Source organism: Ranitomeya variabilis, chromosome 2 (genome assembly GCF_051348905.1).
Source record: "Ranitomeya variabilis isolate aRanVar5 chromosome 2, aRanVar5.hap1, whole genome shotgun sequence".
NCBI lineage: Eukaryota > Metazoa > Chordata > Amphibia > Anura > Dendrobatidae > Ranitomeya > Ranitomeya variabilis.
Window position 1 is genome coordinate 218,667,737 of NC_135233.1, and position 19,980 is coordinate 218,687,716.

The following is a 19,980-nucleotide window of genomic DNA, read 5'->3' on the forward strand; positions in this document are numbered from 1 at the left end:
AGTTCCTTCAAAAACTATGTGCAAGTACAAGTGCCGAGACAAATTGGTGAAGGCAAAGGGCGATCATCAAATATTGATGGGATTTAGATTTCACTTTTCTTCACTCACTTTGCATTTTGGCAATTGATAAAAATAATATATTATCACTTCTTTTATGAAAGAGTTCCTACTTTTCATCATTTTTTTTAACAGCTGCTTAAAAACCTCCAGCGATCAGCTGTGATCTTGTGGGAAGTTTGGAGTGGGAATGGGGGGAGTTGATCATCAAGATTCTTATTTCCCTGCAGTGCCTCCAGAGGTGAAATGGAGTATTGCACAATTCTCACTGACATTAGTGATCTGTCTGTGGATTGTACAGCTGTGCTGGGTGCTCCTTCCCATGGCTGATAGCTGGGACTCCCTCCTATAGTGACTGAAATCTGATTTTCTGACCCAGACAACTCCTTTAAATAACTAAGATATAATGGTTTAATATTATTTATATTTCTAATATATATTGATGAAATCATAATAGATGATTCTTCTATTTGATGTGCAATTGCCATTTAAAATGTCACATAAAAGGCATATCGCATACGGACACAGCAATAATTGGATAATGTCTTGTCCAGCAAACATAACGACGAGCATGAACCTCCATTATGAATAAATGAGCCGCTTTATAGACGTTCTGACATATGCGATGGGTAAATTGCATTGACAGAAGAGGCGCGGAGGTCACAGATAAAAGCAATTTTATGTTTTCTGCTAAAAAGAAAAACATACAAAAGCCAATGTATCTTACAGGTAATCTAGTAAAAGAAGAATGACGGTGGTCGGAAGATTCAGGAACCATCCGAGGATTTACTATAGGTTTATTCATACAGAGTACGCTAAGGTAATGAGTGTAATGGGAGTCAATGGAAAATCCCAGCATTTTTCCAGCAGACCCTACAAGGAGGTCTGGGGGGCAGTAAAAATATTCAACTGGATGGAAAAAGTGCTGAATAGAAGGAGCACAGCATGAGGAAGACCCTTGGAAGCATCTCTAACTCCCAGATCTCTTCTGAGAACAATAGGGTCACACTTTTACTCCACTTTAAGGACTGACAATAAAACATTCAAAATCGAGTAATTGGAGCTCGCAGGAAAAAAAATGTTAAGAAACATTTTTTCCTGTATAATGATAATAAGGCAACATTTAAGAAGGATGTTTAAAAAATTAGAATTTAAGTAAACCAAAATTTAATTGTTTATTAAAAAAAATGGAAATTTCAGTTAAATTTATGAAGGAAGTAAATACTGCCAAAATGATACACCCTGTATTAAACATAAAGGAGTGTCTCATACACATTCTGTTCAAATTGCCATGTAGTGGTACCCCTAGACTCATAAAGGCTATGCACTATGTACAAAGCCTGCCAAAAATTACAAGCAGGGTCATCCATACACCCTTCAAGGCACCAACTTTTTTGCCTCATTCAAATATTATGAACAAAGTATAGTTGTGGTACTCCTATCCTCATAAAAGTTCTGCACAGTGGAAAGCCTGCCAAAAATTACAAGCAGGGTCATCCATAGACCCTTGAAAGCACCAACTGTAGTACTTCATTCAAATATTCTGAACAGAGTATTGTTGTGTACTCCTTCACTCATAAAGGCTTTGCACGCAGTGCAAACCAGGAAAAAATTATAAGCAGGGTCATCCATACACTCTTTGAGTCAACAACTGTCAGGTTTCATTCAAATATTGAAGATTAAAAACACTTTATGTGTTGCTGTCATCTGCTGGTATGGAAAAGTTGGGGCTAATCCAGGCTTTGTTCATTTTTATTAGAGTGAGCCTGTCAGCATTTTCTGTTGACAGGCGAAAACGCCTGTCGGTTTTGACACTTAAAATCCACTTACTCAGCAACACAACATCTCCAAGGTATAGAGGGACAGCTCATGCCAGGTATCCAGCTTTGAGGCCCAATAGCTGAAGGTTGCAGAGGAATAAGTGATTCCCTAGTATTCTTGACATGATTGCAACAAATACAAGTGCGATGTCCATATGTCGAGAATACTAGGGAATTCTCCTCCACGATTACCAATAAATCATATAAAGTTAAGAAATTTATAAATTGCAACACCACTTATGTAGTATATTTAATTTGTAAAATCCAGTATGTGGGATGTACCACTAATCAATTAAAGGTCAGGATTAGATGCCATCTATCTAATGCAGCTAATATTAAGATGGAGAAATGCTCAGTGGCTTCAAGACATTTTTCATTACACCATAATGGGGACACCACTTATGTGGAGGGTTATCAGATTAGAAAAGGTTTTTAAACCATGTAGAGGAGGTGACCACCATAGAAAACTTTTAAATAGGGAATGGTGGTGGATCTATATGATGCAAACGAGAGCACCTTTAGGATGAATATCAAAAAGGATTTGACATCATTTATGCATACATTTCTAAATTTATTGCAGCCTTTATTTTTTTGTTTTGTTTTTGTTTTTGATGTCTATCGTGTATATGTGTGTTTTATAAAAGAAAATGTATTTAGCTTATATAATGAGTTAACTAAATAATGCATATTTCTCAACAGATGAAGAATACTATTAGTGATTATGTGGTAACAATCACATGGCTGTGATAGGATTTGGTATATAAGGTTGTTTTTTTGTCCAGGATGGTATGCAAGGATTAAGAACTGCTAGGTTAGAAATGTGTCTGTCCATAGAACTCCTCCCACATTGGGGGCTTGTGACTTCTATGCTGAATAGATTACTTATTTTAAATAATTTTTCTAATAAAATGTGAAAGTTTTGAAGAGACTGCCTGAGCTGAATTACCAATTGGATTGAGTGTAAACTGTATGGATGACTAATTGAATCCATAACAAATTTTGGAACTTTTTTTGTTTTATATATGACCATAATGCAACAGGAACCATGTTAAACTGTAGGGATGAATAATTGAATCCATAGAAACCTTGGTTTTTTTTCTTGTTTTATTTTCAACTGAAATTTAACACAAAGCATGTAATGCTGTCTGGATGAGCTATTGAATCCAGACAAATTTTTCAACGCTTGTTTAGGAGTATTATATACCACCAAAATGTAACAGAAAGCACCTAATACTCTATGGAGGACTAATTGAATCCAGACATATTTTTCAATGCTTTTTTGGAGTATTATATACCACACTAATGTCACAGAAAGCACTTGATACTGTATGGATGACATTAATCCAGTCAAATTTTTCAACACTTTTTTGTAGTGTTATATACCACTAAAATGTAATAGTACGCACCAAATACTCTATGGATGACAAATTGAATTAAGACACATTTTTCAACTCTTTTTTGGAGTGTTATATACCACCAAAATTTAACAGGAAGCACCTAAAACTGTATGGATGACAAATTGAATCTAGACAAATTTTTCAATGCTTTTTTAGAGTGTTATATACCATCAAAATTTAACACAAAGCATGTAATACTCTATGGATATCTAACACATTTTTCAAGGCTTTTTTTGGAGTGTTATGTACCAGCAAAATTTCACAGAAAGCACCAAATACTCTATGGATGACAAATTGAATCCAGATTAAATTTTCAACACTTGTTTGGTGCGTTATGTACCACCAAATTTTAACAAAAAGCACCTAACAGTGGATGGATGACTAACTTAATCCAGACAAAATTTTCAATGCTTTTTTAGAGTGTTGTATACCACCCTAATGTCACAAAAAGCATCTAAAACTCTATGGATGACTAATTGAATCCAGACAAATTTTTAAATGTTTTTTGGGACTGTTATATACCACCCTAATGTCACAGAAAACACATAATGCTCTATGGATCACTAACTGAATTCAGACAAATTTTTCAATGCTTATTTGGAGTGTTATATAACACAGAAAAGTACCTCAAAGAAATTAATACTGTATGTAAGAGTAATTGAATCCAGATATATGTTTTGAATGTAAATATTTTGAAAGATTGGTTGATGTTCTCGTACACTCATAAAGGCTTTACAGAAAGTGGAAATCCAAAAAAAAAATTATAAGGAGGGTCATCCAGTCATCCACAGACCCCAGAAAGGAAACAACTGGCGAGCCTCATTCAAATATTTTTTAAAGTGTAGTGCTTTATTCCTACATTCATAAAGGTTTTGCAGAAAGTTCAAAGCCAGGAAAAAATTATAAAGCAGAGTCATACAGTCAACCATAGACCCCTGAAAGGAAACAACTGGCGGGCCTCATGCAAATATTTTTTAAGTGTAGTTGCTGTACTCCTACACTCATAAAAGCTTGGCACAAGGTGTAAAATCATCAGAAAATGATAAGGACGGTCATCCAGTCATCCATAGACCCCAGAAAGCAAGTAACTGGTGGGACTCATTCAAAGAATTTTAAAGTGCAGTTGCTGCATTCCTACACTCATAAAGATAAAGGCTTTGCACAAAGTTCAAAGTCAGGAACAAATTATAAGGGAGGTAATACAGTAATCCTTTTCAGGTGTCCGGTTCTCCTTCCTTGGGAGGCTGAGGGGACTGCCTCTACCTGCTTTCTGGAGCCCGATTCCCAGGATCCTGTGCTGTAAGTGACCCGGCTTTTGGTAGTACTGGAGCCCCCGACATGTAGAAATGGGCGACAGCCCTCTGTATCACCTGCACCATTGCCTGCTCCCGCATAGGAGGTGGGAAACCCCAAGAACAGTCTGATCTCTGGGGGTGGTATTAGCCTCATCTTGAGCCACCTCAAGGAGCCTCTCCCAGGCCCCCTCATGCCTCAAGAAGGGTTCGTCCTGCGCCCTTCTTTCTGGGATCACACCCATTGTATACCCGCAATGTTGCCCCTCTATTTTGAGAACGTGACCATGGTTTCAGCCGTCTGCTCTTGCAGCCTTCAAGATAAGTGTTCTGTCTCTGCTTTCCTCTGGTTGAACGAGATGTGATGACGGGAGCCAAATTCTTCGATGGACCCTTATCTCTGCTGCTAGTCATACAGTATGTAACAACCTCCCCCTGGGATGTCAACTCTCGGTACCTTGCGGCAGGAAAGTGAGCTAGCATTTCTCCAGCTTTGGCCTTGGCTCACCTCCTTGTTCTTCTGACCAGCCTAGACCTCGCTGCCGGCTCACCAGTTCCTGGATCCTGGCTCTCATCCGCAGTCCGCAAGAGCCCCAACAGGGAAGGCTGTGGCCTGGGTTCGGGCCTTGGTGGTTCCAGGAAAGGGGCCGGTTCCGGACCACAGGGTCCTGATACCCGATTATCAACGAGCACACTCGCTCATCCCTAATAAATAGCCCTCACCCCAGATGTGCCCCCATCCATCATCCCTACAGTCCCTATTCCCTACTCTACATTTGCTTTGGCAAAACTAATGTATATGTAGTCCGGCCAATAAAGCTTCTTTGAATAGATAGATAGAAATATTTTGCTACTACAGTAATTAAGATGTTTTCATAATCCCAGTTTTCAAGGAAAACCTGTTTTATGTGGTCAAAAGTAGTGTTCACACGTGGTTTTACTGTTCTTCTTGTGCCAAGAAATCAATAAGAGCGGAGAGTGGCGTTTCCTACACGACTCCTGTTGCTTAGCAACACAGTGTCGCTCTCACCTGGGGTAATGCCGCTGATTGATTCCTGCTGTCATTATACAATGGGGACATGATTGGATTTATACAACGGCATTTAAAAGCCACTTCTCAAATTTTCTTACTTTACTTTCCTCACTCCCTTTACCTCTTATGTCATTTAGAAACTGCAAATGCTCATGGTATAATGGATCCCAATGCCAGGGTAATGCACACGAGCCCTTGTGGATACTCGTCCAACATTTTGTTTTAGGCCATAGAAACAGAGTCTCCAAAAAGGATGTATCCAACTCTATTTTTTGTCAGACAGATAGACACCCCAAAACTATATATAGAAGAATCGTTCAGCACTCCTGACATGTCTGACTTGGTAAATTCTTGTATTCTTGGCGAATGAACAATTCTGGGACATTTATCCCTATAACTCATTGTTCCATTCCTCTGTTTCTCCTCCTAGAAGTCTATGAATACATTGAAAACTGGGTGTTACCTGCTGAGGGTGTGTCACGGCACACTATGATGCAGAGCAGACCATATCCAGAGCTGTAAGGACACACCCCTTTGATAACATGGTAACACCCATGAGGAACAGCACAATGCAGAATGATAACTTTAAAGTTAATTTACTTCGAATTTCGCACAAAAAAATTCCGATTCACCAGAATACTTTTTGTTGTGTTTTGATTCATGTGAATCCAACAAAGTAAACACTTTTTTTGATGGAGCTGGATTAAAAGGAAGTTCTAGGATGGGGTTAAAAAAAATAAAATAATAATAATTCTCACCGTGCCTTCATCTATCTTTTGTACAGTCACCAGTGCCATGTTTGGCTTCTTCCAATGCCCGGCATATTTGGTGTCTTCTGCACTGATTCAATCGGGATGTCATGATGTCACAGGACATTGTGACATGTATCACGCAACGTCATAACGTTGCAGTCTAACCAGCCCAGAAGTTGCCAATGATCCTGAGTACCAGAATGTGGTGGATATGGCAGGAAGATTCCAAAGATGGCCCAGAGAAGACCACACCGGTCACCAGACCGGAGCAGAACCGCCCGATGGGACAGTATAATTTTTTCACCTTTTTTACATATGTTCATGTACATTGGATTTATGACTAATAAATTCAATGGAAATCAAATTTTTGGTGCAAATTTGAGAGAATCTGCCGAATTCAGATTTCAGCAGATTCGCTCTTCACTAGTGCCTAAGAATTTTTATTTAATGAAAAATACAAGCATAAACTAAAAGAGACAACTTTGGAGTAGTGAAAGGTTCACTTTACACACGAGCCGGAACCAAGTCATGCCCATGTTTGGCACGTGAAGACTTTGTCCTTTATTCGGAGGAGTTATTTGCACATATTATGGGTCCATCGAGCTGGTAAATGATTACAGATTCTCCCAAGGCAACAGAACAACCAACATGAGAGTAAAACCGTCTCAATCCAGCATCCTCCATACTCAAAGCATCTCTATTTGAGGTTCTGTAGTGAAGCCACCAGTAACCTTTAGGCCATCAGGACGAACTAGACAGCATTGGCTCATTAGTAACTTTGGCCAAAAATATCCCCTTGGTCAATATGAACTCTTTAAGAACAGATATTCATGGTGTGCCAACTTCTAGTTTCAACCATAAAACCCTTTAAGGGGGTTCTCCACCATAAGCTTTAATCATTGACTAATCAATGGGATTCAACTCAGGACTAGAATTAAGGTAAATGAGGCTCAGCTTTAATTTCAGACACAGTTTTGACTTTTTTTTAGAAAAAAAAGTTCACCAAGCATCACACCATATCCCCTTTGTCATAGGTATTGTTGGGGCTTCTAATGGGGTCTCAAGCAATGATGACATTTCTAATATCACATCCATGTAACACCTATGGGGCTGGAGATCTGAGTTCAGACTTCTCCCCATTTCTGTGGGTGATGTAGAATCACAAAAAATTCTGTGTTTCCAATTATAAGAAGAAACGGGGAGAAATGCAAGCCCCTTATCTTAAATTGCAACACGCAAAAAAAGAATTCAAATAAATTTTACATTTAAGGACCATTTGAGGTTTGTTCTCATCTTCCATCTGCAGGAGCGCACTGCTCCCCTGGCTCCTGGCTTCCTACTTTGCACTGTGCCTCTGAATAATTGACAGATTGGCATGCTTGTGCTGCTGGTCCAAACTGGATGCACTCCATGCCCAGAGTCTGGTCAGATCCAGGCATCTTCAGAGCAGCACTTACATACTCTATAGCAAAGATCTTGCAAGCGTGCAGTTCTTGCCTGGTTGTCCAGGTTTGGCACAAAAGTCTGCAGTCATTCTGTCTAACTGCAGATTTGTGAATACTCACAGGGCGCACAGTGCACCATGTCAGGATTCTCTGATGGTAGCGAAGGGATACTCCTGGCCACGTTCAACATAGACGTGCGCGGCCTCAGTTGGTCAATACAAGTGGATTGATGGCGGTTAGGCACATCAAGTCAAAATGTGGCTGGATGTATGCATGTTGCAAACTTGTAGTCTCATGTCCACCTGGTCTCAACGCTGTCACCAGAAAATCCTGACAGCGCGCATTGTGCGTGTTGTGAGGGTTCACAAGTCTGTAGTCACATAGAATGACTGCAGACTTTTGTGCCAAACCTGAACAACCCCATTAAGATAGGACCTTATGGGTGGTACTATGACAGATGCCACCGCATTTTTCAAAATTAATTATTAATATGCACTCAATGTATGGTCTCCTGATATGTAGTCAACTGCTATTGTAAATGACGACTTCACAGATACACTGTTGCTCATGTACAGGAATTTGTATTCAGAAGGCCGAAAAAAGGCGACAGAGTAAATGAACTTCCGATAGTCCTCCAGACCCATTTATCTTCTCTCGAACTGCTCACTGAGACCCCCTGCTGCTGAACATGAACACAGAGTCTCCTTTTCCAAGAGCCACCGCCCCATGGAAGCACCGAGCTGTGTAATAATCACAGAACGTGAGCAGCCGGTGCTCCCCAGAGATCCAACATAGACTACAAGTCATTCATTCACTTCCCCGGACCCACCATTGCTCCAGCTTTGATCAATCTCCAACCATCACGCTGGAAGGACTAAGCTCAGAAGCTTTATCTTAGTTACATTAAGTGCTGTGTATTGTAAATGATACCTCTGCAGTCTGTAACATGTGTACTACGGTATCGGCAAAGATTGGGTTACCAATAAATGTGTAGTTCAGGATGTAATTAGGGAAACTGATGGACTCGCACCAGCGATGTGGTGTCAAAGATGCCATGGCGTGACAAGGCAGTTGATTCAGTCATTTCCTATTTCTTAAATATATATTTACTATATTTGTTGTATTTTATAGAGTTGTAGTTTTATGTTATATATGTCTTTTACATTATAGTATCAACTTCCTACTGTAATTAGAGGATATTTCACTCATAGTCAATAATTGTTACAAAGCTGAATGGTTTGGATTCCCGGTCACCCGCCTGCATACAAGTACACATAGACACTTCCCTGTAGTCTCCTTCTTCTCCTCTACCCATATATCTCAGTCTTGCATTTGTCATTCCTGTTAATCAGGTAAGAAAATCCCTGCAATTAGAACATATTGCAACCATAGTCTATCCATTTTTTAGCCATAGAGCTGAGAGTCTTGCTCTTTTGGTCACCTACCTGACTACGTGTATAAATAGACACCTCCATACTGTCTCCTAACACTTTTCCTCTCCCCATATCGGTCATTATTGTGTTTGTCAATCATGTTACTCTACAAAACATATCCCTGTAATATGAAAATATTACAGCCATTTTGGATATATAGAGTTGAGTTTTTTGGTTTCCCGGTCACCCACCTGCATACAAGTGTACATGGACACTTCCTTACTGTCTCCTAACACTTTTCGTCTCCCCATATCTGTCAATTGTGCGTTTGTCAACCATGTTACTCTACAAAACATATATATCCCTGTAATTTAAGGATGTTGCAACCATAGTCATCCATTTTGGAGTTATAAAGTTGAGTGTTTTGGTCTCCCGGTCACCCACCTGCATGCAAGTGTACATGGACTTTTCCTTACTGTCTCCTGACACTTTTCCCCTCCTCATATCTGTCAGTCTTATGTTTGTCAATCATGTTACTTTATAAAACCTATTCCTGTAATATGATGATGTTATAACCATTTTGGAGTTATAGAGTTGAGTGTTTTGGTCTCGCAGTCACCCACCTGCATACAAGTGTACATGGACACTTCCTGGCTGTCTCCTAACACTTCTCCTCTCCCCATATGAAATATTCTTGTCTTTGTCAATGAAATTACTCTACAAAGAATACCTCTGTAACTAAAGGATGCTGCAGCCATAGTCATCCATTCTGGACTAAGTTTTAATTTTACCAACCACCTACCTATATACAAGATGAGATGGCCATTTCTTTACTGTCTCCTCCCTCCTCTCCCTTCTATATCATTCAGGCTAATGATTGGCACTCACGTTACCTTAGAAAGCAAGACCCTGACATGTCTGTGCCTACTAGAATAACCACACACGGGACATGACAAGCCACATTTACCATGACAGCTGATATTTCACCTGCCCATACGCATTAGGGTAATAGCCAAATGTACCTATTGCTGCAAGACTGGTAGACCACATGATGTATATAGGGGGCTTCCAATCATTCCTCCCACCAAACGAGAAGAAGATACAAGCACATTACATTTTAGCTACTGTCCCCACACATCCTCGAAATCACAATTTATAAAAGTCTTCAATACAAGGAGGTCTCATGTGTTGGTTTATAGGCAATACACCATGAAGAACGTCTTTCCCTAGCATATTGATAGATCTGCCCCATTGTATTTTAGTAGTGCACCCTTGGGCATATCAATACCAGAAATTTTAAGAAATAGCTGAAAATACGGATTTTTGTTTGTTTGTTTCAGGGCAACACTGCTTCTTCATCAGAACAAAAACACAAAGATGTTATGACAAGGAATATAAATGTACGTATTTAAGCCTGGAGTTGTTGGCTTTTGACTGATCATTCAACCATCTGGCACTTACGATGAAGCATACGATGTCTCTTAAAGCCTGAGTAAGCATGCCTGCCCGATATTGATTTCAAAATTATGGACTGCAGCATAGATGCAATATGTTCACGTCTTTGTTTCCTACAATAATTTTACATACAATCGACCTTCTTAGCTAAGAGTTCAGGCTCGTAGATCTACCTGCACACCAGGAGTACAATCCAAGATTCAAAAACTTCTACAATTTCTGGCAAAAAAAACTATCACATTGTCTTCCAAGGATGCATTTTAGATATACACTCACCGGCCACTTTATTAGGTACACCTGTCCAACTTCTTGTTAACACTTAATTTCTAATCAGCCAATCACATGGCGGCAACTCACTGCATTTAGGCATGTAGACATGGTCAAGACAATCTCCTGCAGTTCAAACCGAGCATCAGTATGGGGAAGAAAGGTGATTTGAGTGCCTTTGAACGTGGCATGGTTGTTGGTGCCAGAAGGGCTGGTCTGAGTATTTCAGAAACTGCTGATCTACTGGGATTTTCACGCACAACCATCTCTAGGGTTTACAGAGAATGGTCCGAAAATGAAAAAAAATCCAGTGAGCGGCAGTTCTGTGGGCGGAAATGCCTTGTTGATGCCAGAGGTCAGAGGAGAATGGGCAGACTGGTTCGAGCTGATAGAAAGGCAACAGTGACTCAAATCGCCACCCGTTACAACCAAGGTAGGCCTAAGAGCATCTCTGAACGCACAGTGCGTCGAACTTTGAGGCAGATGGGCTACAGCAGCAGAAGACCACACCGGGTACCACTCCTTTCAGCTAAGAACAGGAAACTGAGGCTACAATTTGTACAAGCTCATCGAAATTGGACAGTAGAAGATTGGAAAAACGTTGCTTGGTCTGATGAGTCTCGATTTCTGCTGCAACATTCGGATGGTAGGGTCAGAATTTGGCGTAAACAACATGAAAGCATGGATCCATCCTGCCTTGTATGGAGCATCTTTGGGATGTGCAGCCGACAAATCTGCGGCAACTGTGTGATGCCATCATGTCAATATGGACCAAAATCTCTGAGGAATGCTTCCAGCACCTTGTTGAATCTATGCCACGAAGAATTGAGGCAGTTCTGAAGGCAAAAGGGGGTCCAACCCGTTACTAGCATGGTGTACCTAATAAAGTGGCCGGTGAGTGTATATCTTCTCCCTGGGACGGACTTGGAGTGAAATTCAGCCCTGGCAATTCAAAGCACATAGGCCTATATTCTGTTAATAGAATAATTAAATGCGGCCCACAACTGGACCAGCCCACCTGACATTTGCCAGAATTGCCAGATGGCCAGTCCGGCCCTGCCTTCTTCCAATATTTATTCAATGTTATCTCATCCATGTGAAGGTGTTGAGGTACTTATGTAGACACATTTGAGGCAGAACTGTGATGGTGGAAAGGTCCGTGGAGGAAAGTTAGGGGGCTACTCAACTGAAGCAGCAACAGATCTTTGCGGCTTTTGGTAATTTTGGGTGTTCAGAACCATATTGCTTTTGTTGCACTCTGAATGGCCATTTATATTGTGCTGATTTTTGCATTTTTGTTGCATTGAAATATCCTGAAGTATGTAGGAGACATGCCACATGGAAGGATAACCCAACGCTTGATATCTTTTAGTCAATGTTGTAGTCCACAGCCATATTTCTTCACACTCAGTTACAGGCGAATAAGAATAGGGGTTAAAGAAGTTTTCCAAGACTAAATATTGGTGTCCCATCCTAAAGATAGGCAATGAACATTTAATCTGTGAGGTCTGACCCAACAGGACGCCTGCTGATCGGTAGCATAAAGGGGCTATTACTCGACCACATCTTTGGGTGAACAGTTCAGTCCTATTCAGCTGAATGGTATTTCGCTGCCATATCAGGCACAGCTGCATGTGCCACAAGCTTGCCAAAGGAAAGTGGGATGTCCGAGAGGCTCTTGGAAAAAGGGGACTTTTCAGTCTCCAAGAAGAAATGACAATTTCCTGAGCGCTGTTGAAACCTAAATGAAGATGACGCTCCAGTAGATTTAGTGTGCGCGACCCTGGGCTGATGGAGATAGAGCCCCATGGAGAAAATAATGGGGTATAGAGTAGTGGGGAGTGGAATGGGCATGACTTAAAAAGGGGCTAAGAATTTATGTGGTCAGAGACCTCCCAGATATCCTGAAAGTTGGTTAGCCTGATGAATGGATGTGCTGCTGTTTCTGGAAAAACACTACTTCTACACTCTTATAATAGCCAGGGGTCAGGCCACTATGGATAAAACAAAACATCGATATCCTCAATAATCTGTTATGGAAAATCTCTTTAAGGCTCTTTTAAGACGCGTCATTTGACAGAACAGATGAGTAAAGAGAACACGTAGCTTAGTTTTGGTTCATAACCAGATTTTGGATGTCATTTTCTAGAGCAGAATACATAATGGGACCATGGCTAGAGGGGATGTATTCACACACCGGTCCTGGCGCTTGTGGGGGTGCAAAGACTCCTGTGTCGCATATGAAGACATTATGTTATGAGTGTGATAAAGTGAAAGCAGTGACTTGATCAGCGGCAACTGTATAATACTGATGTCTTCTTATGTGGTAAAGAGCTCTTTGGTCCCCCTTAATGCCCCCATATGTTGGCCAAACCCATCAATATCGGCCGGCTCAGCTGACAGTCTAATGTGTATGGTGGCCTTCCGACTGTACCCAGACTGATGATGTAGGAAGAGATAAGGATCCAGCATGTCTGATATTTTAGTTTTCTCAAAAAAATATGAACTCTGGCCGTGGCTTTAATGTAGAGGACACAGGAACACTCCTGTATATGGAGGACTATGGGGGAGATAACTGGCGGATGAATGATCAAGCAAACCATTATTAGTACGATAGCTATGGAAACCCTTAGGCACCATAACCCCGATGCGCCCCATTATAACAGCACCTATGGTGCTTTCATTCCCATGATCCCTGATGGTACCGGTAGTCAAAATGTCACTGTTCACCTAAATGTGGCATATCCTAGGGATAGATTATCACATATAGTATACCACGGCCAATGGAAGATCTCCATTTACCAAAGATGTAGCAGAGTTGAATTGATCCCTTTAAGGATGATGAAGTTGATGTAGTAGGTATGCTTGGGGTGAGAAGTTAATCTACTACTAATATGTCGTGACTAGTGATGAGCGAAAGTGCTCACTACTGAAGTGTCTGGGGTGCCTGGGGTGCTCGGCTACACACCGGCATGCTTAAGTCCCCACCACATATGTTTTGCAGTTGTTAGACAGCCAATAAAGGTGGAAAGCAGGCTGTCCCCACATGTTTGTTGGCTGTCTAACAACTGCGAAACATGCAGGGTGGCGACTCGATCATGTTGCTCAGGCACCCGCCATACTCAGTGTGTACCCGAGCACCCAATGCAAACTGAAGTAGCGATCACTCGCTCATCACTAGCTGGGATATGCTGCTAAATGAAACCATATAGTAAACCTCTAAAGCTATTTTAGGCTATTCTCATATGCTCCGTACTCATTTCTGTTTTTTTGGATCCATTTTGGCATAATAAAAAACAGATCCATCCATGGGGGACGAACATGTCCTAAAATCTTTTCAGTCTGATTATAATTCAGCGGCTAGCCATTTTTTAGCCAGATCAAAACACAACCTTTACATCTGGCCCAATGTATGGATAGCTGCTGGATCAGTTTTTTTTTTTACATTCAAGTCTATGAGAAAAGGATGGTAATGGATAGTCATCCATTTGAGCCCAGGATACTAGAGAGGCTCAGAGATACCGCTTATAAGAACCTGGAACAAAAAGGGGTGCAGAACGGAAACCAAAAGCTGCATTCGTCTTTGATCCCTCTTTTTTTTTTTTTACTACCGGATTAATTACAAACAGAAATGTGAACAGAGCCTTACTTCCCACAGCAGAAACAGAGATAATTTGTGTGGACTTCATTAATTTAATAAAATCATTGGCATCAGCATCCGGCTCATCTTCTGGGTAGCATCACGCAGATAGTGAGAGCGGCCAGATTACAGAGCAAGTCTTTGTATTGGCAGCAATCTTACATGATCTCTCTCCACCCATTTCCCAATTCCCTGTCCCAGTAATCAGGTTTCCCATCTCCTTGGTAACAAAACATCAAGACTCGCTCATTATACAGAACGCCTCTGACTGGAAGACATTTCGAGTCAACAGAAGGATGCTCCACCGCAGAGATCTGACCATGCACAGAAGATACGTAGACATACGCACCCTCATCCATCCATTTGGGTTACGTTACAGAAACATCTTGGGTCTCAAAATAAGTCTGTGTAAGCTAATTCCAACCATGAGATCAAAGAAGCTGGCCTTCAACAACATCAGACCAAATATTTTGATAAATTAGCTTTTTTTAAATTGTCAAATTAAAATGTCCATTCTGAATACTGCATGTTATAGAGCAGGAGGAGACGAGAAGATTGATATATAGTTTTATGCGAAAATATTCTGTATTACTTGTCTTTTCATGCTCTAAAGCTCTGCTCTTTTTGCTCTTAGAGGAGTCTAGTAGGAGGTTAGCACCGCCCACCGGACTCCTCAGACCAGAATTTAGATCAGTCAATTTACATGTTGTGCTGAAGCTTTTCTCACAAAACTATACATCAATCTGCTCAGCTCATTCTGCTCTAAATCATGCTCTTCTCCACACTGTCATGTTCCCTTTAAGGGTAAATCCTACTTAGCAATAATTATCAGCATCCATGTAAAAATAGACTAAAGCACGTATTTGGCTCAAGCAACAGTTATCGCGTCTCTCTCCCACCCACCCCCAGCTGCAGCCTGACACCCAGATCCCCATGCACAATGTACAATCTGTGCCCTCATGTGGTTAAAGAAGAAAAGTCCTATCTGAAGTGTGTACCCAGAGAGTGACACAGTTATTGATCATAAGCCTTGGAGAAATGGAAAGCAGCATCCATAATGAGTAGAAGACATCCATCCTGACACTGAGATTACTGTGCAAAGATGGACACCGACAACTCTGCCCACTTACCATAGATAGATAGATAGATAGATAGATAGATAGATAGATAGATAGATAGATAGATAGATATAGAAAAAGAAAACAAAAAGCAGCACCAAAAGAAAACAAAGGGTGCAAAAAATCCTTCCAGGTATATACCAAACCTCATGCTATTGTCCAGAAAAATGAAGGCAGCACTTCAATAGAAAAAATAAAAGTGGTTTATTGGCCCATGTGCAACGTTTCAGTCCAGGATGTGGACCTTTCTCAAGCTTGAGAAAGGTCCACATCCTAGACTGAAACGTTGCACATAGATAGATAGATAGATAGATAGATAGATAGATAGATAGATAGATAGATAGATAGATAGATAGATCGATGATAGATAATAGATGGATATCTGATAGATAGATAGATGGATAGATAGATACATAAATAGATAATAGATAGATATATAATAGATAGAAAGATAGATAGATAGATAGATAGATGATAGATAGATGATAGATAGGTAATAGATAAATAGATAGATGATAGATAATTATTAATAGATAGATGATAGATAGAAAGATAATAGATAGATAATAGATAGATGATAGATAGATATATAGATAGATAGATAGATAGATAGATAGATAGATGTTAGATAGATAATAGATGGATAATATAATAGATAGATAATAGATAGATAATAGATAATAGATTGATAGATGATAGATAGATGGATAGATAGATAGATAGATAGATAGATAGATAGATAGATAGATAGATAGATAATAGATAAATAGATAGATAGATGATAGATAATAATTAATAGATAAATGATAGATTTTCTAAGATAATAAATAGTAGATAGATGATAGATAGATAATATATAGATAATATAATAGATAGATAGATAATAGATAGATAGATAGATAATAGATAGATAGATAATAGATATAGATAATATAATAGATATATAGATAATAGATAGATAATAGACAGATAATGGATAGATAGATAGATAGATAGATAGATAGATAGATAGATAGATAGATAGATAGATAGATAGATGATAAATAATAGATAGATAGATAATAGATATATAGATACAATAGATAGATAGATAGATAGATAGATAGATAGATAGATAGATAGATAGATCCTGTTTCCATCTTGAAAGCTACAATCTTTATAACACCTTTCCTATCTCAAAAGTGACAACCAAATAAATCACCCAAAAAATGTAAAGGATTTTCTGGAATTTTTAAAAATGGCCTGAGAGCAGGAAATATGTAAGAATGATAAAATAACCATTACTCGCCTATGTGATGCCCTGCCACTCCCATGGTTCCTGCCAGCCTTATAATGACATCCCGTCTATCATGAATGTGAGTGCTGCAGCCGATCACTGGCCACAGCGGTCATGTGCTGTGCATGCATGCATCCCCACTGATGCCTGTGATTGGCTGCAGCAGTCACGTAAATCATGGACGTGACGTCACCACCTCACGCCCGGCGGTAACTAAATTGTGGCTATTGCTTGCTATTTTGCTTCCATGGTATTACAGTGACACATTTCTTGCTCCTGTTTTCTGTGATTTTGGTAAATTCTGAACCTAAAACTTTTTACTTTCTGGTTTATAGATGAGGAAAGCTGCTGTGGAAAACCAGATCTATCCACTAGTAGACGAGCTGGTGGTCACTTGGGGACCACCAACCTTACCTGGTCAAGTAAGGACGGTGAAGGCAACTGCCCAGCCCCGCTCCCTTCTGTACCGCAAGTTCCTCCCTGTGCCCAGCTTTCAGTAACAATACGTAACCTTGAGAATACCTCAGTCCTGTCTCACCAGGAGCGGCCAGCTGTCCAATCCCCACCTATACAACTCAATAAGCCCCCTATAGAATGCCTAAAACATGAGGCTGCAAGAATCGATAGGGAGCCTCGTCACGTAGGATTCCTAGTGGTTCCTGTGCTTCGTAAGAAACGATGGGGTTAATTGGATGATTGAGGAGAGCCCTCCGGTACACATTTATGAATGGGGTCCACTGTTATCTTTCACATCCCACTGGAGAAAACTTAATCCCATCCCCCAACTCTGTAAGCATCTGCTGACGTCATACATCGGTCCCTTCACCATTTTTGTACAATCTGACTTTTTCCTTTTTTTTTTTAATCAGCATTTATATATACGTTCTATAGATTAAAATTGAAACGATACAATGACATTCTATAAAATATTCAATCCGATATTATGTAAATAAATAAATAAAATAAATAAATCTCAGGTTGTATAAAAATGGTTGAAGAGGCCAAAATGATGGGGATCTGCAGAGATAATTCTTATCTATTGGCCTCCCCATAATACATATGTGACATACATTGTCGCCATACACACACGCCCATATAGACACATCCATGGATAGGTGGAGATACTGTAATATGAAGTGGCGCCTCTGTACATTGCTATCCTCTATAGGGGTACATATACCATTTTTCGGATCTTGCACGCACTGTACCGTTACATTGTGCAACCCTAAGGGAGAAACGTATTGTACCTCATCGCTTCCAACGAAGAGACATTGAAGGAAGCAAACAATGCAATAGCATGCAAATGAGAGCGAGCAGGTTCATTCGCTGACATGTCTCCCCCGCCGTGATCCCATACACCGCATCGAATGGCGTACGGATGTGGATGCCACTCAGTGCATCACAGCCTACCTGGTAGGAGAAGGAACAAAAGGGATGTCAGCGGCGTGTGCCTCCCCTCCTCGTTCTGGGTGTGCTTGCCTTTCGAATAGAGGCGAGGGGAGCAGCAGGATTGCAGCTGTGGATTTGAGAGGAGCAGAGAGCTACACAGTGATATCATCCACCGAGCCTGGACGCTCTGCTCCTCCTCTCTCTGATGCTGCAGGGTACAGACTGGGAATCTCACAGTACAAATCACTCACATCCTAAAAAAAAAACATCTGGCAGAACATCCACCATCCTATATACCTGCTGCCAAGATGGTCAGCGTATGTGAGAGCGGGGAGGCGTAGAAGGTTGGGTAATGGTCCAAGCTTCGATACATTTGGCTAATGACTCCATTCATTATTTAGTGGTTGATCTGATATCACAAGCTCCACTCTGATGGTTTGGCGATACATAAAAAAAAGACAATGTGTATCTGATTATGTGCATAATTTATGGCCCAGGTAGTGCTCCGCTCATAACCTTCACTCACTAGGGCGGCCCGAAAGGTCTCTTTGGTCCATATCAGAAGTTCGGTACTATTAAAGACTCGTGATGATTGAGGACCCTGGTGGAGATTTTGCATTGGGGCCATTGAGGTTCAAGGGATGTGTAGTGGTCAAGAGATGGACGTCCAGCGAAGACCTATTCCTAAAACTTAATATCTTGTTAGAAGGAAGGTAGAAATATACGGTATTACTACAGATTAATAACCAAAAAATGTACTTAAAGGGGGGTTCTAGTTAGAATAAGTATGCAAATGTGTTCTCCTTTGCTTGCTCTTTGGTGCCTCCTTTGGAGGTAACCACCCTATAAGTCATGTAGCAACGCTTATTAATCAGTTGGACATTGACCTGTAGAGTATTCTTCGTCCATGAGCTAATTTGCTTAATTTTTTCCCAGATAGCATTGCCTGACCTTTACGTTTACCTATGAATACTGACATTGTCCACAAGGGGAACAGTGGTCCCTAAGTGACTTTTGAGTAGGCTTTCTTTTGGCAATGCAAACATTCAGTTACTACTGTAACTATGTACCCTGTACATGTGTAAGGAGGAAGACCGGCCTGTGGGAATCTACGTCATGGCGGGTCCGGAACTGTCGAGGCTGCGTCCAGTGTTGCCGGGGAGAAAGAATGGGGGACCGGACAGGTCCCATGACCCCGGTAGAGGGGGCGTGGCTAAGTTGGGTAGTGTACAGGAAGCGTGGGAAGAGCATAGGGAGGTGTGCGGTGCACTCCGCAGTTACAGAGGCAGTGTGGAGATGTGCCTCAGCAGAACTTGCGTGAACGCTCCAGTGAGACAGTGGGTGTGTAGAGTGCCGTGCGCCTGGCTAAGCAGAGTACAGTGCTCACGCAGGTGAACGGGGGCCAGATGCAGGACCCTGAGGTGTGTTCCTCATTTCTGACAGATGCGCAGCAGCACCTGAGTTAGACATAGACTCTTGTAGCGATCCCCACTTCGGCTGCACAGATTTATGGACTAAGGGCTCAGTGTGCAAAACTGGTGACCGCCCGTTGCCGCCAGAAGATGGACCGTGATTTTGTTTGGGATTCATCTGAGGTCACCGCCCCCGCTGGGGGCCATGCTCAGCAATCTCCCTAAATTTACGGGGAGTAATATTATGCTGTGGG

The 19,980-nt window shown here is 40.9% G+C and overlaps 1 protein-coding gene across 4 annotated transcripts in view; it reads right to left on the reverse strand.

Moving 5' to 3' along the window:
* L1CAM (L1 cell adhesion molecule) overlaps window positions 1-18,513 on the reverse strand; it is a 224,327-nt gene extending 205,814 nt beyond the window's left edge. For all 4 annotated transcript variants that reach the window (XM_077283642.1, XM_077283640.1, XM_077283639.1 and 1 more), the window contains exon 1: window positions 18,336-18,513. The gene's annotated coding sequence lies outside the window, so the exon portion shown is untranslated. The remainder of the gene's footprint in view (window positions 1-18,335) is intronic.
* Window positions 18,514-19,980: the final 1,467 nt, after the last annotated feature.